The sequence below is a fragment of the Mobula hypostoma genome, chromosome 12 (assembly GCF_963921235.1).
Source record: "Mobula hypostoma chromosome 12, sMobHyp1.1, whole genome shotgun sequence".
Classification (NCBI taxonomy): Eukaryota; Metazoa; Chordata; class Chondrichthyes; order Myliobatiformes; family Myliobatidae; genus Mobula; species Mobula hypostoma.
This window is the reverse complement of record NC_086108.1, coordinates 66,652,182-66,667,317: the sequence shown is the minus strand read 5'-3', so window position 1 is coordinate 66,667,317 and position 15,136 is coordinate 66,652,182. Positions and strand designations below refer to the sequence as shown.

Sequence of the window (15,136 nt, the reverse complement as noted above, 5' to 3'; positions counted from 1 at the left end):
GTAAGGCACTGTCTCTTGAAGGTCTCCTCAAAGATGAGGAGGGTTGTGCTTTGATGGAGCTGGCTAACACAACAACCCTGTGCATTGGAGCATTCATACCAGGTGATGCAACCTGTCAGAATGCTCTCCACCTTATATCATTAGAAATTTTGAAGAGTATTTGGTGACATACTAAACCTCAAATCATTTATTATGCTGTTGTTGTAATACCACTCAACTAGTTACTTTGAAGCAACTAATTTCATCCTATGCGCCGCCTCATCTCCAGCTGAGAATATACTTAATGACTCAATATCTTTAGCTCTCTAGAGCAGAAAATTCCAAAATTCATAATGCTTAGAGAAGAATTTTTTCCTCATTAAGTGGCCAATCACTTCTCATCAGACACTGGCCCCTAGTTTTAGAACCCCCTATAAGAAGACATATCTGCACGGCATCTAACATCTCAGAATCTTGTACATTACATTTGAGATCACTTTTCATTCTTCTTGGCCCTGATCAACCTTTCCAAAGATGACAAACCCCTTGTTCTAGGAATCAGTGTGGTGACCACATGCAAGGTAAAATAGCATTCTGAAAATGTGAGTCAAAAATGTGCACATTATTCTTGATGAGCTGCTAACTGCACACGGTATTCCTCATGAAAGTAGCCACCTAAGTCACACAGAATGTTAAAGGTGGTGTTTTTCCTGCTGGCCTTGCAAATAGACAGGGTGGAGAAGAAGGTATTTAGCATGCTGGCCTTCACCTCTCAGAGCATGAAGTTTAAAAGTGGGGGAATTATGTTACAGTTGCACAAGAAATTGGTGAGACTGCACTTGAAGCGCTGGGTACAACTTTGGTCACCCTGTTATAGGGAAGGCATTGTAAAGACGGAAAGGGTGCTGAAGAGATTTACATGGATGTTGCCTAAAGGGCTTGAGTTTTAGGAAGAAGGTTGCCCATTCTGTACCTTTATTCCCTGCAGTGCTGGAGAATGAGAAGTGACCTCATCAAAGTTTATAAAATCATGAAAGGTGGACAGTTGTAGTTTTGCCCCCCCCCCCCCAGTTGGGGGAGTCCAAAACTAGAATACACAGGTATGAGATAAGAGGGGAGAGTTTTAAGAGAGATCTGAGATGTAAGTTCTTTACACAGAGGATAGCAAGTACCTGGAGTGGGTCAAGGTGGATACAATTGTAAATTTAAGGACCATTTGGATCAGAACATGGAGGTGAGGGGCTTGGATGGTTATGGGCTGAATCTGGGCAATTAGGACTTGCAGGAAGGATGCAATAATTGGTACAGGGAGCCTGTTTCCTTGCTGTATTACTGTGACCATACAAAAGTCCTGATGTCATAGGAAGCTTTCCCTACCTTACAACTATATCTCTCCTGTAATAAAGCCCAATATTTAATTTGCCTTCCTAATTACTTGGTAGAGTTGTATGTTAATTTTTCATGGTCCTTATTTAAAGAGACACAATCTCTCCAACCACATTATAAAATAGACTTTTAAATACTATTAATTTTCCTACCAAAGTGGGAAAGACCCAAAATATTTTCCATCTGCAGTCTTTTTTCCCTCACATTACTGGAACTCATTATCTCCCTCTGGGAAGATTTGTGTCCTTCTCATCGTGTACTCTCCCACTTGTTTTTGCATCATCAGCAACTCTGGACACTTTAGTTATGGTCTGAGTTAGTACTATAAACTGTAAAATACATTAATGCCCAAGGCACTCCAGGGTTATACCTTGTTTATCCTTGCTCTCTGCTTATCTGTCATAAGATGTCACTTACATACTTGTGACCCTTTTATTTGTTCAGCAACCTATCATGTTTTACCTGATAGGTTGTTTTGGGAGTTCAATCATATTGTTTTTATTGGCTCCACCTTATCTACCCTGCTATTTATAGATTAACACAAACCCATTTGTCCAACAAATTTACTTCTCAGACTTTGCCCCACCATGATTTTTTTCTACGTACTGAGAAATAATTCCTTAATAAAGGATTCCAATATTTTCCAGTAGCTGAATTTTGAACTAACTGGCCCATACATCTCTTTTCTCTGTCTCGCTCCATTCTCAAATAGACGTGTTTTCTAATCTGTTGAGACATTTTGAGAATCTAGGAACTTTTATTAATGTTTATCGTTTCTGCTGCAAAATGATGTTGATGGGACATAAGATGAGACTAGAGTAGGAATTGCTTGTGATGGCAGAAGTAGCTAGTTGGTTCGCAGACCTCAAGACTCACATACTGAAGTTAGTGACTGGACTTTGTGAGACTTAATTAAGATGAGCACATAGTGTCTTCTGGGAGAAGAGAGAAGGAACAGTACTGTAGCCTTTAGTGCAGTGCCTTACCTGTCAGAAACCCAGGTTCAATCCTAACCCCATGGCCTCTTTATGTGAAGCTTGCATATTGTTCAAGTCACTGCGTGTTTCCTCCAGTGGAAGTGGTGGATCTGGGTTCGATGTCAACATTTAAAAGAAATTTGGATAAGGTACACGGATGGGAGAGGTATGGAGGGCTGTGGTCTAGGTGCAAGTTGATGGGACTAGGCGGATTAATTATTTAGCATGGACTAGATGGTCCAAAGTGCCAGCTTCTGTGCTACAGTGTTCCATGACTCTAAGTACTCTGGTTTACTCCTACATTCCAAGTAAGTGCGAGTTGATATGGCCATCGTAAATTGCGTCTAGTGTAAAGTGAATGGTAGAATTTGTGTTATTGAGCAAATGGAGAGAACATAAAAGGAATGAATGTCAGATTTATATAAATGGTTGGCGTGGACGTTGGTGAAGAACAATGTCTAAGGGTGGGTTAAGGGCATGAAGATAATCAGGGGTTGAAAGTAGTTTCTGAATACCTGCACTTTGAAAAGTGTACCTGTTGTGTTCTTGATACGTACCGTGGGTTACTAAGAACAAACCATATTCTGGAAGAACATAACTAGAACTTTTATTTAACAGCAAACAGCAACCATGTCTTAACCATACAAGCTTCTCAAACATTCTGTCATTTCTGCGCATGCTCCGAATTCTGTCCAATCACGTTCTTACACATGTACACATGACATGTGATATCACCACATCTTCCTTTCCTTAAAAAAGAAAAACAATTAGCAACATTAATCAAAACAAATGCATAATTTAACACGTCTCTATCAGTCTCTCTGGGGGTTTACGAACACGAGTAGACCTTCTAAGTGGTTCATACAGTTTTTGTGTTTTGTTGTTATTTTCATGTTTTGTCTGGCCTGCATCAGTTAAATGAAACCCCGAAGTTGGCTCTTTCTTGAGGTCTTTGCAATTTCTTCTTAGCACTCCCCCTTCTTCTGTTTGGACCATGTATGATCTGGGTTGTACTTCTTCAAGTACTGTAGCTTTCTGTGCCCATGTATTCATTTTGTCTTGTATCCTCACTTCCTCTCCTTGGTGCAGTTCAGATAATGGATGAGAACATCTGTCAAAGGATGCTTTCTGCTTTGCTTTGTGTTCATCTTTCCATCTTTTCACTTGTTCATCTCCCTCTGTTCTCAGAAGGCTCTCATTTATTGGAAGATTGGATCTCAAATGGCGTCCCATCAAGAGCTGAGCAGGTGAAAATCCACATTCAAGTGGAGTACTACAATAGGCTAACAAAGCTTCATAAAAATCACCTCCACTATATTTTGCTTTGTGCATCAGTTTTTTGATAATTCCTACCAACTTCTCAACTAATCCATTGGACTGAGGAAAAATTGGACTAGATGTTGTCTGAACAAAGCCCCATTCCTAAGCAAAATGTCTCATGCGTTCACCATTGAATTGTGGACCATTGTCTGTGAAAACTTCAATAGGTACACCATGTCTGGAAAAAACAGATTCCATGCATGTAATTACATTCTTTTCTGTTGTTCTATGCAAACCACACACTTCAGGATACAAAGAGTAGTAATCTGTTATTAATAGATAATCTTTGTTGTCAGTTACAAATAGATCAACGCCTACCTTCTGATAAGATCTCTGAGGACTAGAATGTGGATGCAGTGGCTCCTTAGGGTTGCTAGGTTGGTATTTAAAGCATATTCGACAAGAAGACACCAGTTCTGCAATTTCTTGATTCATCCTGGGCCAAAACATCACTTCCTGCACCCTTCTCATACACTTTTCAATACCTAGGTGGCCTTCATGAATTTTCCCAAGCATTTCATTTTGGAGGCTTTTAGGAATTACAATTCTGCTACCTTTGTACAATATCCCATCCACAACAGAAAGTTCTGATCTGTGGTTCCAATATTCTTGTACTTCTGAGGTGCAGTCATGCTAACTGTCTGGCCATCCATCCATCCATCACCACTTGTATTACCTGACTGAGAATTTTGTCCTTCTCTGTCTCAAGACGCAGCAGTTCCAACCTTTTGGGAGCAACCGGTACAGTTTCTATGACCATATCAATAAATACCTGAACATCAATAGTGTTCCTGTGACTGTCTTTTGTTGTTGGATCCACAGCTCTGGAAAGTGTATCAGCCGTGTACATGAATTTTCCAGGTGTGTATGACACATTCAATGCATATCTTTGTAATTTGATCATCATTTGCTGAATTCGTAAAGGACAGTCGCTTAAAGGTTTGTTAAACAATGCAATCAAAGGCTTATGACCAGTTTCAACACCTAGAGTTGTTGTGTGCAGTTTTGGTCCCCTAATCTGAGGAAAGACATCTTTGCCATAGAGGGAGTACAAAGAAGGTTCACCAGATTGATTCCTGGGATGGCAGGTCTTTCATATGAAGAAAGACTGGATGAACTGGGCTTGTACTCGTTGGAATTTAGAAGATTGAGAGGGGATCTGATTGAAACGTATAAGATCCTAAAGGGATTGGACAGGCTAGATGCGGGAAGATTGTTCCCGATGTTGGGGAGGTCCAGAACGAGGGGTCACAGTTTGAGGATAGAGGGGAAGCCTTTTAGGACCGAGATTAGGAAAAACTTCTTCACACAGAGAGTGGTGAATCTGTGGAATTCTCTGCCACAGCAAACTGTTGAGGCCAGTTCATTAGCTATGTTTAAAAGGAAGTTAGATATGGCCCTTGTGGCTACAGGGGTCAGGGGGTATGGAGGGAAGGCTGGGGCGGGGTTCTGAGTTGGATGATCAGCCATGATCATAATAAATGGCGGTGCAGGCTCGAAGGGCCGAATGGCCTACTCCTGCACCTATTTTCTATGTTTCTATGTTTCTAACATCAATAGATTGCCCTGACACAAACTGATGAAATCTCTCACAAGCAAACATAACACTAAGCAGTTCTTTTTCAATTTGGGCATATCTCGTTTCTGGATCGGACAATGCATGAGATGCATATGCCAGTGGTAGCCATTCCTGATCATGTTTTTGGAATAATACTGCCCCTAAGCCTGCTTGAGATGCATCACATGAGATTTTGATGGGTCTCTCAGCATCTTAGAATTTCAACACAGGTTCTTTGGTGAGCAGTTTCTTGAGATTTTGCCATGCCTTCTCCTGTTCATGATTCCAGCTCCATTTTGGTTTTCTTTTCTGTTAGCTGCCTCAATGGAGCAAGCTGTTCTGAAAGATTGGGTATGAATCTTCCCATGTAGTTGACCATTCCCATAAACCTTTGAACATTGCGGTCTTGGCATGTTCTCAATAGCAGAAACCTTCAATGGATCAAGACGCACACCATCTTTGCTGATGATATCACCCACAAAGGTAAGTTCAGTCATTCCTAGCTGACATTTGTCTTTATTCAACTTCAGGTTTGCCTTGCATGTTACCTCTAACACTTGTCTAAGTGTGATGTTGTGCTCTTGTTTAAATGATCCCCAAACAATAATATCATCCATGGAAGTATCCACGCCCTCAATGTGCTCATATAGCATGTGAATAGTTTTATGGCACACTTCAGGAGCTGATGCAAGTCAGGTCACTTTTTATTGTCATTTGAACCATAAACTGCTGGTACAGTACACAGTAAAAACAAAACAGCGTTCCTCCAGGACCATGGTACTGCGTGAAACAACACAAAACTACACTAGACTAAGTGAGACAACACAAGGCTACACTAGACTACATAAGACAACACAGAAACTACACTAGACTACAGACCTACACAGGACTACACAAAGCACACAAAACAGTGCAGGGCAGTACAATAAATAATAAATAAGACAATAGGCACAGTAGAGGACAAATTACAATATAATAATAAATGATGTAGATGTCAGTCTAGTCTCTGGGTATTAAGGAGTATTAAAGGTACACAACTTTGAACTCGGTTCATCTAGTTTAAGTTGCCAGGGTCCAGAGGATGCATCTAATTTAATAAAGCACTTTGCATTAGCAAACTGTGACATAATTTCTTCAAGAGTAGGCAATTTGAAATGCTCTCTTTTAATGGCTCAATTCAAGTCTCTTGGATCTTAGCAAATCCTCAGTTTTCCATTTTTCTTATCAACAATAACAAGCAAATTGACCCATTCAGTCGGTTCATCAATTTTTTGTATGACCCCTAACCGTTCCATTCTGTCAAGCTCTATTTTCAGTTGATCACGTAATGCAAGAGGTACTTTTCTACATGGGTGTACTACGGGTGGCAGTGGCACTGTGTTGTCAATTATAATCGTGTGCTCTCCTGGAAGACAACCAAGCCCTTTGAACAAGTCCTCATACTCTTTCATCAAGTCACTGTATTCTGATTCTGTGTCACTGTCCAGGACTAAGATTCTTTTCACCAAATTCAGTCTCTCACAGGCAGATAAACCAAGTATTGACTATACATTTTTTGGCACTACGACAAATGAAAGGGTGTGCTCAATATTTTTGTGTGATACTTTTGCCACACATGTTCCTTTAACTAGAATGTCTGCACCTGAATACCCAGTCACTTTTCTATTTGTCTGATGTAACTTTGGTCTTGGCTTTAGTGCATTAAACTCCGATTCTGCAAGAACATTTACTTGTGCTCCAGTATCCAATTTAAACAGAATAATGTTTTGGTTCACTTGCAATGGCATAGTCCAGTCATTCTTACTTTGTTTATTTTCACAAAGCACATTTATGTAAAACTTCTCATGTTCATTTTCAAGCACTGCATTTACTTGTTTTATTTCCTTTCTGCTTCTGCAACAGCGTGAAAAATGGTTAACCTTACCACAATTGTTGCACACTTTCTGATATGCTGGACACATTTTAGGTCGGTGCTGCCACCCACAGTAATAACAAAGTTCTTTTCTTTCAGATGACATCTTGCTCTCCGTCAGTTTCGTTGTCGCTTCATTGTTTTTTTCTAACATCTTCGTGGTTATTCACAGCATGTACGCTGCAGTTCTCAATAAAAAGCTCTTTAGCCTGCGACTTTACAGTTTCCAAAGCTTTGCAGAGAATCAAAGCTTTTTCCAAATTTACGTCTGGTTCTCTTAAGAGTCTTTCTCTCAGAGCATTATCCAGAATACCGCAAACAATTCTGTCTTTAATGACAAAGTCCGTCAGCTCTGCAAACTCACATGTTTTTCTGTGGTTTCTCAATTCTGTAACAAACTGATCAATCATTTGACCAGCTTTCTGCTTGCATATAAAGAATTTGTACCGTTCATACATCACGTTGCGCTTCAGTATACAAAACGCTTCAAACTTGTCGATTATCACTTTTAGATTCAAATTATCTCCATTCTCAAAAGTAAAATGGTTATATACCTCAACTGCATCGTCCGTCCCCAGTCATGTGGAGTAGGATCGCTGCTTTCGTTTTATTCCTATTTATTTTCTGCTCTGATTGCCAATAAATAAATTTCAAATCGCTGTTTAAATCTTTTCCAGTTTTCAGCTACATTTCCAGTCAGCTGAAGCGTCGATAGGGGTTGCAAAACTTCCATTCTTGAAGCTGTTAGCAAATAACAAAAAAGTTTACACTCTTTTGTTTTCGATTATCTTTGCTTCTCCCATGTTAGCAAAATGAATTATTCTTCCAGACCGACTTCTGACACCACGTTGTGTTCTTGATATGTACTGTGGGTTACTAAGAACAAACCATATTCTGGAAGGACATAACTAGAACTTTTATTTAACAGCAAACAGCAACCACGTCTTAACCATACAAGCTTCTCGAACATGCTGTCATTTCTGTGCATGCTCGGAATTCTATCCAATCACGTTCTTACACGTGACATGTGATATCACCACAGTACCCACTATGCCAACCTCTGCCACTGTGGACTGAAGGAGAAATAAATGAAGCCTTTAAGCCTTTAGTGTAGACTTTGGGTGACTTTCACAACATTGTGCGAAGTGTGACATGGAGTAATCCTGAAGTGAGGAAGCAAAGTCCTTCACAGGCAAAGCATTTTGTGCAAAAGCACTTCTGGAAAACCTAGTTTCAAGAAAAGCAGAGGAAGCAGTGTAAAAATTAGTTTCTCTGAGTAACAAAATCTGTCATTTTTTTCAGACCAATATACTTGAAAATTGTGCTGAAGACGCATTCTGCTCACTGCACTCCCATTGATGCCATTGACAGTATGGGTGCTCATACAAATACTCATACAGATGCGTGCAGCAAACAAAACTTGCTGAAAAGTCCAGAGCCAGCTGTCCTGATTAGCACAGGAAATAGCCCGTAGATTGCTCTCTTCAGGCAGCCAGTTTACCACAATTAGAATTTTATTTTGCAGGAGGTCTTTGAAGGAATTTCTGGGCTATGAAATATTTTGAGGAGAGACACTTATGCAAGGGTCATAAGACACATTTACATGCTGCGTTGCCTCACACCAAGTTACACCTGTTACAATAAACAATTAATAGACCACTTATTTGAAAATGACTCTTATTGTAAAGCAACTGGCTACCAATAATCTAATCTATGTAAAGCAAAATAACCAAGGCACCTCTTGGGAGCAATATCCAATTAAAGAATGAGGCTAAGCCACATACAAAGATAGACGACCAAAGAGCTAGGTTTTAGAGAAATTAGTAAAGGAAACGGCAAGTTTTAGAATTCTAATCACCAACAAAAGAAATTCTGCAGATGCTGGAAATCCAAGCAACATACACAAAATGCTGAAGGAACTCAGCAGGCCAGGCAGCATCTATGGAAAAAAGTACAGTCGATATTTTGGACTGAGACCCTTCACAAGGTCTAGGAAGTTTTAGAATTGCAATGTTTAGGGACTTAAGATTGAGGTGAGGTGAGATGAGGGCTTCTATTGGTCAGAGTTGACCATGGATATTGCATCCTAGCTCTCTAGGTATGCAAGTCTGGACAGTATGATATGGAGAGCAAGCCATTGTCCATGTAGCAAGCTTCCCCCCTCCATGCATCTGATGAACCCAAAGGAACAGCAGAGACAGGTACAGTTTGCTACCAGCAGCATTGCAGGAGTTGCTAGTCAACATTGAACTCAATGTAGGACTGCTTTAGGGACTCCATCACTCGGGGTTTACTCCTGAGTGGGTATAGCTGCAAGGCAGTGGAGGTTTGAGATAGTGTTTTCCTTCTCCTGAATAAGCAGCCAAGTATGTCTGACGAGCACCATCTGCCCAAAGTGATTGCTTTTAAGGCACCAGTAATCCACCTTTGCCCCTCTCCTGTCAGTAGAAACAGTTGCACAGGACTTAGTAGCTAAGCCACACATGAAGGCCAGGAGCCAGACTGGGTTGCCGGAGGCTATTTGAGGCACACACCACTGGGAGCATTTAATTGGTAGTGAGAGCTTGTCTTTATTACCACCCCCAGCTAGAGCAACCTTAAAGGAATTAGGATTAAGACTAGCTTTATTTGTCACATGTACATAGAAACATACAGTGAAATGTGTCAAGTCAAATTGTGCTGGGCAGCCCACAATGGTTGCTATGCCTACAATTCACTGACCTTAAATGTCTTTGGAATACAAGAGGAATGCCATGTGGTTACAGAGAGAATGGTACACACTCCTTACAGGCAACAGCAGGAATTCAACCCCAATTAGCGATTAATGGCGCTGTAATAGCATTATGTTAACTGGAAATAACTTGGAAAATGTGTAGCTCGGGTGGTTGGAGGTTGGGTTGAGTTGTTGTCCGATCTTGACAATCCATTTGCAAACATTCCGTCACCATACGTGGAGACATCATCAGTCCACTGTTCACCGGTGGTGATGAAATGATTGCAAATGGATTGCCAAGATCGGAGAACAACTCAACCTGACCATTATGCTAACTGATCCCTGTCATATTGGTTTTGTAGATTAAGATATCAATGCCAACAGTGGAGTAACTTAAGGAACAAGCCTTTGACCAGTAGAGCACAGATAGTTCTGAGTTGATAGTGCTGACAAATATAAACAGGGGTTCTTGTTACATAATGTGCCATTCTTGAGTAAAATCTGTTTTGGTAATCACACAAGAATATCAAATTCCTCCTGAGAATAGTGAACAAATTTGTTTTTGGTAACCTATTGAGATTTAAAGTGAGTAACAAAATCATTTAGATCAAGATTGCCCAGAGTCCAATCCTCATGTACTGCTGCCAATTCCAGCTCCCTGCATCAGACACAGAGACACTCAGCCAATTTCCTGCTTCTGAATTCTGTGTTGGGGTTGTGGATGTATAGAGGTCATTCTACATGATGGGTTTAAAATTTTCACTGGTTAAATAGCCTGCAGACGGAAAACAACACCTGGATGATGTTACAAGAGATACTGCAGATACTGGCTATCTTGAGCAGCACACACTAAATTCTGGAGGAACTCAGCAGGTCAGGCTGCATCTATGGAAGCAAATGTTTTGGGCTGAGACCCTTCTTCAGAACCTAATATAATGGTTTGCAACCGCTGTGAAATTTTACTTGGGAGCCAGGTACGGATGGTAGAGAAAACTGTCAAAAAATCTGCAAACATAAGCTAAAGGCCATTGAAGTCTGTTGCTGGTGAAGAAAAACAGCAAAAGGCATAACTGTTCAAAGTCACAATGAAATCAAACAGGGAGGACTGAATAATTAAGTGGAAGTAAAATAATTGTTATATTGTTTTAAATAATTGCTTATCTGAAAGTAAATATAATTTACAATACAGCTGTAGAATCAGGAAGTGGATTTGTTTCACATTAGTTACAGTGTAAGCATATCCTTTCACTGGAGTCATGACCTGAGCTGACATAAGAACAAAATTAAGTCAGACTCCCTGGAAGTGGGAATCTCTCTTGGTTTTGACTCTGAGTTAATAACCTAAGATTTATGCCGAACAAGTTCAGCTACCAGTTTGGATCAAATCTATTGCTTGTAAATGTATTCTAAAAAATCTTCACTGGCATTGCACAAACTCAAGAGTAAAAAAAAGCAAGGATTCAAACACTGGAAGAGGGGAACTTTTTACTTATCACTCTTTGTATGTCTGTTTATTCCTTTGTCTTTCTCCTTGGCTCATTGTGTGAAAGGAAGAAACATTTGCTTTGGGACTTGGTTGAGGTGTGATTAGCTGAAATTTTATAATAAGAAATTCAAATTCCTCAGGTTTGTGTCTCTAGTGGAATGGGGCCGAGAGGTGAACTACAAAGGCTCCACAGTGCATCAGGACCACCAGTTTAGGGGTGGCATTTCTCTGTGCTTTTAAAAATTGTGCTTTTGCTTTCTAATATATATAGGTTCTGTGGAACAATTATCTCACATTATAGTTTGATTAAATAACATGATTATTTATGACCATTAATACCATTAGGTACAAATTATTTTGAGGTACACTAAGTTAGCAATTTCATTTCAGCTACCAGAACGTTAACAGCAATTTAAAAAATTGTTAAATGAGATATAATATTGCAAAACTATTATAAATAATTTTCCAATCTAATTCCTCCTGAAGGCAATGTTTGATCGTCCAGTTCAGGCAGCATTCACCCTCCCAGACATTATCCAGGCTGTTGGTTCTTCAAGTTTAGTCAAAGGAATGCTAGACTCTGCAAACCAAATCTGATCTTTTGCTCGTCAAACATCTGCTTTTCACTGAACAAGTGGACAGAAATAGTAACTAAAAATCTCCCACCTTGGTCTATACTGATTGTCATATCTCAATTGATATCTTAACTGGCATCAGTCAGTACACCTGGGATTGAGCATGGGTCAATCCTGGGCTTATTATCTGACAATATAAGGAGATATTAATCAGACAAATCAAAAGGTACTAAGCTTGTGCTCATATTCAGCACAGAAATGGAGACTGATTTAATTTGTCAGTGGCAGAGAGTAGGAAAGAGCTGTTACCTGGATACACAAGAGATTGAAGATGCTGGGATTTGCAACAAAAAACAAGTTGCTGGAGGAACTCAGCAGATCAGACATCATTTGTGGATGCAAAGGGACGGTCAATGTTTTGGGTTGAGACCCTGCAGCAGGACCAAGGATGTGAAATGGAGATAGCCATAATAAAGAGGTGAGGGGGTGCGTGTGAGCCGGAGCTGGCAGGCAATGGGTGGATTCAGGTCAGGATGGGCAGATGGAGTCATGTGAGGGAAAAAAGGATGGAGGAAGTGAAAGAGATTGGAAGATGTTGTGGAGGCATTAAAAGGGTGTAGATTAAGGAATCTGATAAGGAAGAAAGATGAGGGGTGGAACCAGATAAAGAAGGGATAGTAAGCAGATAGAATAGCAGGGGGAGTGGATAGGAGACCCAATAGTCAGCGAGAATTGGAGGAGCAAATCTGCAGAGAGATAGCAGACAACTGCAGGAAACATAAAGTTGTGATAGTAGGGGACTTTAATTTCCACATATTGATTGGGATTTCCATACTGTTAAAGGTCTAGATGGGTTAGAGTTTGTAAAATGTGTTCAGGAAAGTTTTCTAAATCAATATATAGAGAGGATGCAATATTAGATCTCCTATTAGGAAACGAGTTAGGACAGATGACGGAAGTGTGTGTAGGGGAACACTTTGGTTCCAGTGATCATAACACCATTAGTTTCAACTTGATCATGGATAAAGACAGATCTGGTCCTCGGGTTGAGGTTCTAAACTGGAAAAAGGCCAAATTTGAAGAAATGAGAAAGGATATAAAAAGCGTGGATTGGGACAGGTTGTTCTCTGGCAAGGATGTGATTGGTAAGTGGGAGGCCTTCAAAGGAGAAATTTTGAGAGTGCAGAGTTTGTATGTTCCTGTCAGGATTGAAGGAAAAGTGAATAAGAATAAGGAACCTTGGCTCTCAAGGGATATTGGAACTCCAATAAAGAAGAAGAGAGAGATGTATGACATGCATAGGAAACAGGGAGCAAATAAGGTGGTTGAGGAGTATAAAAAGTGCAAAAAAAATTAAGAAAGAAATCAGGAGGGCTAAAAGAAGACATGAGATTGCTTTGGCAGTCAAGATGAAGGATAATCCAAAGAGTTTCTATAGGTATATTAAGAGTAAAAGGATAGTAAGGGATAAAATTGGTCCTCTTGAAGATCAGAGTGGTTGGCTATGTATGGAACCAAGAAAAATGGGGGAGATCTTAAATGGGTTTTTTACACCTGTATTGACTAAGGAAACTAGCAAGGAGTCAATGGAAATAAGGCAAAATAAAACAAGTAGTGAGGTCATGGAACCTATACAGATTGAGAAGGAGCAAGTGCTTGCTATCTTGATGCAAATCAGAGTAGATAAATCCCCAGGACCTGACAGGGTGTTCCCTCGGACCTCGAAGGAGACTAGTATTGAAATTACAGGGGCCCTGGCAGATATATTTAAAATGTCGGTATCTACAGGTGAGGTGCCGGAGGATTGGAGGATAGCAGATGTTTTTCCGTAATTTTAAAAAGGCTCTAAAAGTAATCCGGGAAATTACAGGCTGGTAAGTTTGACATTGGTGGTAGGTAAATTATTGGAAGGAGTACTAAGAAATAGGATCTACAAGTACTTGGATAGACAGGGACTTATTAGGGAGAGTCAACATGGCTTTGTGCATGGTAGGTCATGTTTAACTAATCTATTAGAGTTTTTCCAGGAGGTTACCAGGAAAATGGATGAAGGGAAGGCAGTGGATGTTGTCTACATGGACTTCAGTAAGGCCTTTGACAAGGTCCCGCACGCGAGGTTAGTTAGGAAGATTCAGTCGCTAGGTATACATGAAGAGGTAGTAAATTGGATTAGACATTGGCTCAATGGAAGAAGCCAGAGAGTGGTAGAGGAGGATTGCTTCTCTGAGTGGAGGCCTGTGACTAGTGGTGTGCCACAGGGATCAGTGCTGGGTCCGTTGTTATTTGTCATCTATATCAATGATCTGGATGATAATGTGGTAAATTGGATCAGCAAATTTGCTGATGATACAAAGATTGGAGGTGTAGTGGACAGAGAGGAAGGTTTTCAAAGCTTGCAGAGGGATTTGGACCAGCTGGAAAAATGGGCTGAAAAATGGCAGATGGAGTTTAATACAGACAAGTGTGAGGTATTGCACTTTGGAAGGACAAGCCAAGGTAGAATGTACAAGGTATATGGTAGGGCACTGAGGAGTGAGTAGAACAGAGGGATCTGGAAATACAGATACAAAATTCCCTAAAAGTGGCATCACAGGTAGATAGGGTCATAAAGAGAGCGTTTGATACATTGGCCTTTAAAAATCAAAGTATTGAGTATAAGAGTTGGAATTTTATGGTGAGGTTGTATAAGGCATTGGTGAGGCTGAATTTGGAATATTGTGTACAGTTTTGGTCACCAAATTACAGGAAGGATATTAATAAGGTTGAAAGAGTGCAGAGAAGGTTTACAAGGATGTTGCGGGGACTTGAGAAACTGAGTTACAGAGAAAGGTTGAATAGGTTAGGACTTTATTCCCTGGAGCGTAGAAGAATGAGGGGAGATTTGATAGTATATAAAATTACGATGGGTATAGATAGAGTGAATGCAAGTAGGCTTTTTCCACTGAGGCTAGGGAAGGAAAAAAAACAGAGGACATGGGTTAAGGGTGAAGGGGGAAAAGTTTAAAGGGAACATTAGCGGGGAGCTTCTTCACACAGAGAGTGGTGGGAGTTGGAATGAGCTGCCAGATGAAGTGGTAAATGCGGGCTCACTTTTAACATTTAAGAAAAACTTGGACAGGTACATGGATGAGAGGTGTATGGAGGGATATGGTGCAGGTCAGTGGGACTAGGCAGAAAAATGGTTTGGCACAACCAAGAAGGGCCAAATGGCCTGTTTTTGTGCTGTAATG

General features: G+C 40.3%; 1 protein-coding gene across 1 annotated transcript in view; it reads left to right on the top strand.

The window, feature by feature from the left end:
* trabd2b (TraB domain containing 2B) overlaps positions 1-15,136 on the top strand; it is a 430,972-nt gene that overhangs the window by 374,545 nt on the left and 41,291 nt on the right. The gene's annotated exons all lie outside the window — the stretch shown is intronic.